Source organism: Rhinolophus sinicus, linkage group LG11 (assembly GCF_036562045.2).
Source record: "Rhinolophus sinicus isolate RSC01 linkage group LG11, ASM3656204v1, whole genome shotgun sequence".
NCBI lineage: Eukaryota > Metazoa > Chordata > Mammalia > Chiroptera > Rhinolophidae > Rhinolophus > Rhinolophus sinicus.
The window spans coordinates 79,299,107-79,309,090 of record NC_133760.1 but is presented as its reverse complement, the minus strand read 5'-3'; the positions used below and the strand labels follow the sequence as shown (position 1 = coordinate 79,309,090).

Sequence of the window (9,984 nt, the reverse complement as noted above, 5' to 3'; positions counted from 1 at the left end):
CAATCTCTGGTGTCTCTTCCTCTTTTTATAATTCAGTCCATAACAGATTCAAGTGAAGAAGACAGTGCACAATAATAACTCAGCTTCTGCTTTGGGCACAGCTCCTTAGTCTGAGGTAATCATAAAGAAAATCGCCTTACTGAGGCTGCATGCAAAGAATGGAACACTGGATTAATGAATCTATTATACCATATCTTGAGGTTTAAATTTACCTTAACCATATTTAAAAAGACAATGTTTGATGACATCTCACAGGTCTTGCCTTAAAATTACCCCTCACATATAGACACACACACACACACACACACACACCACACACACACCATAATCTTTTAGACAGTTTAAAATGTGCAATCAATTATTTGATCAGGGGGTGGTGAATGATCTTTATTAAATGACAAAGGGAACTGTGAATAATACCACACAGGAATATTGTAAAGACAATTTAACCATTTGAAGGCCTTGGTACATGTTACTGGATTACCAGGGTATACTTCCTTCTGTTGTTGTTGATGGCCTTTGGGAGATAGAGTCCGTCGTAAAGGGGAGTGTGACCACTTCCACAGAGGAATCCAACACACCTTTCATTAACGTCAGAGATTTCTTTCCCATGTCTTCGACTTGGATCAAGCCGTCAGTTTCATGGACAGCCTTAGAAGCCAAAACGAATTTCACTGTGGTGACATGAGATGTGCTAGTCATGAGTAAAAGGCACATAGGGGCTGACTTACCAGCATGCTGAAATCAGTCGCTGCTTTGCTTTCTTAAAGGGGACCAAGCTAATTACTGTTGGTTCACTTAGTGAAACTGAACTGTGATTCAGAGATATTTAATGAATGTTTAACGTATTTAATGTATTTCATCTCACATTTTCTTATTGTCACAGATTACAATGAATGTGTGTCTTAAATTAACGTGTGGTAATCAATGCTGATTGATGATGAGAGCTGTGCTGGCCCCTTAGTTCTATAGTATAGTGGAAGGTATGATTTATTCAAATGTTGGAGAACAGTGATAAGGAAAGGTTTTTCTGTGTAAATAAATTACATCTATCATAGACAGGGACATTCTCAGTAGCAACAATCGACTCTAGATTATCCTTTGAATGGAGATGGAGAAGAATCATGGAGAGGCTGATGTAACAGAAACTACATATCATTTTTCAACAACGCCTCATCATCACTCATACTTCCAACGTACATACACTCCAGGTTTAGCTCTGACCTTTTGGCCTTACTTTGGAATCATGAAGAGTGAATCAGGCTGTAGAATGATTAGGAGAGAAAGAAACCAGCTTTGGGTTGGGGAAGAGAAGAGCAATGTGAGAAGTAGTGATTGAGAATTTGACTACAAACATTTTTATGCTAAAAAGACCAATCCAATCCTGTTTAATTATGTAGCATCTTAAGATGGAAAAAAAAACAAAAAACTTTAAACATGAATTTTTCCATTTTGTCATATTTGCTAAATGGAAGTGGTTATTGTTGTTGTTATTATTATTATTATTATTTCATCAGAATGTTGATTTTAAAATAGGCCTTATCTGTGAGAAAGAGATATATTATTTAATGATTTAACTTTATTTTCTTTCACTGATTTCAGCTAAGAGTATGAAAATAATACTACTGAAAATCTTTAAAAAATGCAAAATCAATAACCTTTCTACAGTTTTACGACAAAAATAAATAAATTAAACCAACAATAGACAAAAAATTGATAGTATGAAAATCTCATTTTCAATCCCAGTAAAAAGATAAACAACAAAAGAATGACCTTAATACTGGAAAATACATGAAATTCATATGACGAAAATTGTAATACTCTACATAAACGGTATTTAATAAAGAGATGTTTATCTTACTAGGAAGAATAAATATCTTTAAGGTATCAATCATTCCCAAATCAATTATAGATTTAAGGAAAATTCCCCTGACTATTTTTCCATGTTGATAAAGTGTTTCTAAAGGTACTCTGAAAGAATAAAAAATTATTATAATAGGTAACATTTTATAAATCAGAGTAATAGGGAGGTATTATTCCTATCAAACATAAAAATTTATGATAAAACTGTTTTTGAAAGTCCTACTATCAGAGAAACGAATGAAATAGAAAGCCCCCTCAAATAACCTCTTATGTAACAATAATATAGTGTGTATAATGAGTCACTGTAAAGGTAGAAAAGCACACAATAAACAGAGTTTTTAAAGTTAGTTAGCTATACCAGAATAATAATGTTCAGGTTCTTATATTACACCACATGCTAAAATAAATCCCAGTTAGACTAAAGAGCTAAATGTGTACTCTTTCTTTCATTCAGCATCTATTTACTGAGTACCTATTATGTGTTGTATTATTAGCACTTGGGATAAAGTATTAAACAAAATAGAAAAACTCTCTTAAGATCAGTGGAAGAGAAAGAATAAACAAATAAGCAAATAAACAAATAAACAAATAAACAAATAAGCAAATAGATATAAAATGTAGTCATAAATAACAAGAAGAAAAATAAAGCAGGAAAAGACAATAGAAGTTAATGGAGCTTCATTGTCAGATGTGGGGGTAGGGAATAGTGACATTCTCTGAGAGAAGGAGACATTTAAACAGACCTGAATGCAGCAGAGGAGCAGGTCATGAAGGCACCTGGGAAAAGACGTTTCTTTGTAGAGGGAATAGCAAGGGCCAAGACCTGGAACTGGGAACATGCTTGTCCTGTTATAGGAGCAAGAAGATGAGTGTGGCTCCACAAAGAGAGGGAAGGAGAGTAAGCTGGAAAAGAAATGGGTAATTTGGTCAGGGGTCAGATCATGTAGAGTTTTGTGTGCCATGCTATGAACTTTTTTATGCTAAAAAGACCTAGCCAATCCTGTTTAATTATGTAGCATCTTAAGATGGAAAGAATAAAACTTTAAAAATGAGTTTTTCCATTTTACCATATTTGCTGAACAGGGGTGGTTATTGGTGTTGTTATTATTATGTCATCAGAATGTTGATTTTAAAATAGTCTTCATTTGTGAGAAAGGGATATATTATTTAACAATTTCAGGGAAGGATTTAGGTGTTATTCTACGTATGATAAAAAGTCATTGGAGAAGGACGGTAACTAGCTCATTTGGAAATGATTCCTCTGGTTTTTGTATGGGTGATAAACCATGGTGGCACATTGTGGGGATGGGGCATGTTGATGGCCAGAGTAAAAGAGAAAATCAGTTGGGAGGCTATGGCAAAACTACCTGAGACAAATGCTGGTGGCTCGAGAGTGGTGAAGTTCATGCTACATGGTCAGGTTCTGAATTTTGAAAATTGGGCCAATTGGATTTACTGATGAATTGGATATGTCCTGTGAAAGGAAGAGTAGTCAAGGGTAACACCAAGGTTTTTGTCCAGAACAAATGGTGTGCTGTTGGCCAAGACAGAAGAAAGAGCAAGTTGGAAGACAGGATGGTTAGGGAGGTATCAATAGCTTTTGGGGGGCATCTTAACTTTGTGATGCCTACTAGCCATCTAAGGAAGACAGTTTTGGTTGTTGCATATAAGATCTTGGACATCAGGGGAGATGTGAGGACTTAAAATACAACTATCGAACACACAAGCTTAAGACTACATTCACAATAAACAATATTACCTAGGGAGTGAACGTAAATACCAAGAAATCTAAAAGACTGAGCCCCAGGGTGGTCCATAGTTTTTGTGGAATGAGAAAGTGGGTCAAGGAAAAGATTCAGAAGGAGCAAAGAGTAAGGTACAAAGAAATGCAGAAGAATGTGATGACCTAGAAGTTAACTAAAGAAAATGTTTTTTAAAAAGAGAGGTTGATTCATTGACTAGTAAATGAATACAAATAATTGATTTGATAATACAGAGATCATTGGTGGCTTTGACCAGCGTAGATATAGTGCAGCTCTGAATGAGCATCTTATGGTAGTGGGTTCAAGAGGGAATGGGACATGAAAATATGGAAAGTTAGCACAGACACCTATTTTGAGTAGATTTGCAATAAAAAGGAACAAAAAACTTGTGGTGGAGAGATTTTTACCTTCCCTTTTTTTTCAAGGAAGGAATTATGACATCATAATTGTGCTGATGGGAATATTCCAGTAGAGGAGGAAAAATTAACGATGCAAAAGAGAGAAGGAGTAATTGCAGGGCAAAATCTTTGAACATGCTGAGGGTGGACAGGACGCCAGGCAAAAGTAAAACTATATCAAACCCCTGACCAAAGGTTATGTTTATTAAAAAAATTAAAATAAGGCCAAAATGAAATGAAATAATGAAGATAATATAAATTAATGTATGTAAGGAAAGGGTTAGTCTTTTTTCAGTAACATATATATTGATGAGAAAGAAATGCACATCTGTTAAATGTCTCGTGGGCAACTAGAAAAATAAATTATGGTAAATTTACTATAAGCATATCAAATATTTTAAATAATGAGTACAAATATGTTATCATGAGCAGAACATATACACCATTCCTAAATATACATAACCAAGGTTAAGGAACAAAAACAAATTTCAGAATATTATATTCATTGTACTATCTCAGTTATTTAAAAGAAACAAGGAATGCAAGTTATTTTTTGTATATATTGGGGGTGCCAAAAAAATGTATACACATGACTTGTATTCATCTTTTGTTATTGGTATATATTGAGTATTACATTTTTAATATAATTTTTTCCTTTCTTAAAATGTGTATACTTTTTTTGGCACCCTCTATATTTGACCACCTTATTTTCTCTCTTTATCCCATGGTAAAATTCTAGTAATGAGGATGCATTACAGGTGAAGGAATTGTACAGTTCTTACTATATAGTTCTCATTTAATAAATAATAACCTTTTTCTTGGTGCTAAGATTTCTTTGTATATATCAAGGAAATTAGCCTCTTGTTTGACAAATAGGTTGCTTGTATTTTTTCTCTCACTGGATAATTTATCTTTTGACTTCTATAATTTTTTGCCATGCTGAAATTCCTAATGCATCATTATCTTAAGTTATACTCATTTGTGCAAAATAAATAAATAAATAAATAAATAAATAAATAAATAAATAGAGTAACATTTTCCTTTATTTTTGACTATGTCAATTTTAATATAGTAGGTAGATAGAAATGAACAGGAGAAGGAAAGACTTAGCCCAGATTAGAAAGCCCTTTGCTGCAGCTCCCACCTGGGTCAAGACCCCTGGCTGCCCAACAGGACTCCAAGCTGACACATACCTCTAAATCAAAAGATATGAGTATGTTGTTAAAGTAAGAGAAGGAGGAACACATGCTGTTTGTCAGGATCCATACCTTACTAGACTAACAGGATTCTAGGTTTTCACATACCCCTAAGGGAAGTGTTTACATATCCCCCCAAATCAGGGGGATGTGTTTACCCTTGACCAAAATTCAAAGAAATGCATTGTTAAGAGAAGAAGACATCCTGTTTATCCTGTTTGTCACCAGTACCTCTCTGGCCCAACAGGATTTCAGGTTTTCACTTACCTCTGAGGGATGTGTTTTCCCATGCCCTGAATCAAAGGGATATGTTTACACATGCCCCTAAATCAAGAAATGCATTCCTAAATGCCAGAGAACTCGCACCACGGGGGAAGAAAGAGAGATAAGAGGAGCAGAGGGGGAGGCTATTCTACCCACAGAAATAAAAGCCCTTATGCAATGTAAGGAAGCTGCTTCCCTCCCTTGGGTCACCCACTCCATGTCTCGGAGTGTACTCTCTTTTACTATGAACTCCCGCTGTTCATGCTGCATAAGTTTCTGTCTCTTGATTGAATTCATTCATTTAAGAAGACAAAGTCGAGGTGCTCAACATAATTTTCCTGGTAAAAATTTCACTTCTATTTCAAGCACTCCCTCAACCCCCTCCCTTTCCACCTGACAACAGGTGAACTTTATTTACTGTACTATGAATTCAATCATTTCAAGTTTAAACTATGGTGACTTCACCATAGTGAAGTATTTGCTCCATTCCCCTACCTCTGTTTCTCTCTGAGAGGCCTGCAAGTCTTTTCAGAGGGTCTGGTGATTGGTCTTTCAGCGGGGTTCTGCTCACGTTTACGTCAATTGAGACAACTGCTAGCACAAACTGATGGACGGTTGGCCTCCGTGAAGACCTGGTGTCCAGCGCTGACACTTAGGTTAACACCGCAGTGAAGTCAGAGGAAGTGTAGGAAAGATTCCACTTGCTCAAATTTAAAGATTTCATGGATTTTTATGTATTGAAATTTACCTGTCCTCCTGTCTTACTTCTGATTTCAAGTGCAATAAAATAAAATATAGAAAATGGCAAGAAGCTGAGATAATTAGAACATAAGTAAAATGATGTTTGGAAAGATAAAATGTTAATGTACATCTGTATATATGCTGATGTTGGACCATAAATTTGGCTAAACTTTCTAGCAGTGAACATTAAACAGGGGAACAAAATCATGGTACCAAGAGCTCCTGAAATTAAAACAAGCCAGGTGCTTCAGATAAAAACACTTATCCCTATCCTGGTATCAGAGGAAAATTTCTTCCATGTTTACTTTTAAAGATGATGCTGTACAACTTTGAGGGTAATATCTTCTCTTGTTATTATTATTACAATGAAGGCAAGTGTTCTGTTAATCCATTCAATTAGTAACATTAATATAATAGGTCATTTGGTCAGTAGATCATTTGGAGTTTGTCATGCAGGGTGTCATGTGTGGGTCTCTAGTCCCCCTCCCCACCTAAGAATTCAGGACATGGTGAGGCCAAAAAGGAACACCCACGGAGCCATAGATAGGGGAGTCACACCACTGTATTCTCGCTGGCGGCTGGGTTGGAGACACAGGAAGCAGGAGCCACACTATCTGCAACCTGCCGTCCACTTCTCTCTGCCAACCAACCCCACTTGTTAACTGCAATCCGCTCTTGCTAGCTCAGCCACCATCTTCTTGCAAGCCCCCATTTTCTGCTAGCATAGCCACGACAGTTATATTAGTGGCCAATGGCTCACTGGTTACAGCTGATGGCCAACTAGCCACAGCTGATGGCCATCCAATCACAGTTGATGGCCATTTACTACCTGAGCCAGCAGCTCTCCACGTGAGGCCGAGGGCCTGGAAACTGCACTCCTGGCTCTGTCCCTACAGAGTTTCTCTGTTAATAAATGAGTTTCAGAATGTATTACTCTAAGCTGTTAAATATATATATATATATATTTAAAACTACTCAACTTCACGAGCTATGAGGGAAATGCAAATCAAAACCACCATGAGATACCACCTACCCCAGTTAGAATGGCTATCATCAACAAGACAAATAACAAGTGTTGGAGAGGCTGTAGAGAAAAAAACCCTCATACACTGCTGGTGGGAATGTAAATTGGTGCAGCCACTGTGGAAAACAATATGGAGGTTCCTCAAAAAATTAGGAATAGAATTACCATATGACCCAGCAATCCCTCTCCTGGGTATCTACCCAAAAAAGTCTGAAAACATTTATCCATAAAGATATGTACTCTGATGTTCACTGCAGCTTTATTTACGGTGGCCGAGACATGGACACAACCAAAGTGTCCTTCAATAGATGAATGGATAAAGAGGATGTGGTGTATTTACACAATGGCATACTATTCGGCCATAAGAAAAGATGAAATACTGCATTTGCAATAACATGGATGGATCTTGAGATTTTCATGCTAAGCAAAATAAGTCAGACAGAAAAAGTCAAGAACCATATGACTCCACTAATAGGTGGGATATAAAACTGAAAGCAACAAACAAATAAGACAAACAAGTAAAGAAACAAAAACTCATAGACACAGACAACAGTTTAGTGGCTACCTGAGGATAAGGGGAGAGGGGGTGGTAGAAGAGGAAAAAGGGGGTCAAATATATGGTAATGGAAGGAGAACTGACTCTGGGTAGTGAACACACAATGTGATATATAGATGATGTATTACAGAATTGTACACTTGAAACCTATGTAATTTTACTAACCATTGTTGCCCCAATAAATTTAATAAAAATAAAAATGAAGTCCTCTAATAGGTTAGAATACAATGTAAAAAAAATATTTAAATTGAAAGTTAAAAAATTAAGATAAAAGACTAAAGTAAAGATAAGAAGCTTAGAGATTACGAAAGAAAAAAAGCAAAAGGAAAACTCACTAAAAGTAGATAAAGCTTTTGTGTCCAAAACAAAGCTCAAGGTGAATCTAGTTTCCTGAAAGGTTGGCTCCCCCATTGTAACTGTGGTGACAACTACTCTCTATCAGAGTTCTTCAGAGATCTACAGTAACATAAAGTAGCCCAAGCAGCCATTTACCTCAGCTAAGCAGAATGCACTGATACAATGAACACGACAGTGAAGTAATTCTGCTACACTAAAAAAGTTGGAGTTGAGCAAGCTCCAGCTTGTTCTTCTTTAACATTGCCTCGCTTATTTTGGGCCTTTGCATTTAAATATAAAATTTAAATAATTCACTGATTAATTTCTACTGGGAATATCTGGAATTTAATCTATAGATTGCATTTAATCTAAGATCAGTTTGGTGATAATTGACTTCTCTACAGTATAAATATTTAAATACTCAAACATGGTATATTCCTCCATTTATCTAGGACTTTAATTTTTTTTCATAATATATTGTAGTTTTCAGTATAGCAGTTTTACACATCTTTCATTAGATTTATTTCTAGGTATTTGATGTTATTCCTGCTCTTATAAATAGTATTGTTTTAAAATTTCATCTTATATTTGCTTATTGCTTTTTTATATAGAAAGGAATTGACTTTTTAAATATTTTTGCATTCAGTGACCTGGCTAAATTCACCCATTGTCTCATAGCTTTCAGATTCTTTTGGACCTTCTAACACATTATTAAATTTGTCTGTGAATCATAACAGCTTTAATTTTTCCTTTCCAATTCTTAAAGTTCTTGTGACTTTTACTTCCCTTCCCCCCTCCCCATTCCCTTTCCTTCTCATTATTTTCCCTCTCCTCTTCGCCCTCTTTCTTTTCCTCCTGTGCTCCTTCTTGCCGTATTGGACTAGTTACAAACTTCAATGTTGAATAGAAACAGTTATAGTAACTCCCTTTGTCATGTTTCCAATTCCAGAGAAAGTTTTCAATATTTATTCATCAAGCACATTATATATATTAAAATTATGAATGTATGAACATCCAAAGACTTCATTTGGAGAGGAAAATTATGTCCACAGAATGGAAGAAAGTATTTTCACTATGTATCTCCAACAAAGGACTCCTATTCAGAATATATAATGAACTTCTATAAATTCATAAAAGACAAATAATTTAATTGAAAAAAAATAGGCAAACATTTGAATAAATACTTCAAAAAAGGGTATCCAAGAAGCAAGCCAAAACAACAACAGCAACAACATGAAAAGAGGAGTACATTTATGAGTCATTGAGGAAATAGAAATTAAGACCACAATGTAATATTATTACATGTCCACTAGAGGGGCTAAAATGAAAATTACTGACAACATCAAGTATTGTTGAGTATATGAGCTGCTAGAAATCTCATGCACAGCTGGTGTTAGTAGAAAAATGGTAAAATCATTTTAGAAAACTGACAGCATCTGTGAAAGCTCAACATACACATATTATCTGACCTAACAATTACATACACAACAGAAATGCTTAAATATGGTTATTAAAGTATATGCACAAGAGTATTCATAGAACCATTATTTGTTATACCTGAAAACTGTGAAACGGCTCAAATGTCTACCAACAGTAGAATGCATAAATATATAAGTATTAGTACTCTATAAAGTAATGAGAACAAGAAGCTATTGTTACACATTTTGGACTCAGTGGAGTATATACTGTAGGTTCTTATCTACATAAAATTCAAAAACCGACAGAATTGATGTGCAGTAATAGAAGTCAAGGTAAAGAGTAGTACCTCGGGGAAGGCAGGAGGGGCATCATGAGTGCTGGTAATAATAAATATCTTGATCTGGTGGCTGGTTACATATGTTCA

The 9,984-nt window shown here is 35.5% G+C and overlaps 1 pseudogene; it reads right to left on the bottom strand.

Moving 5' to 3' along the window:
* Window positions 1–480: 480 nt before the first annotated feature.
* The window catches only part of LOC109453466 (small ribosomal subunit protein RACK1), a 28,998-nt pseudogene continuing 19,494 nt past the window's right edge, over window positions 481–9,984 (bottom strand).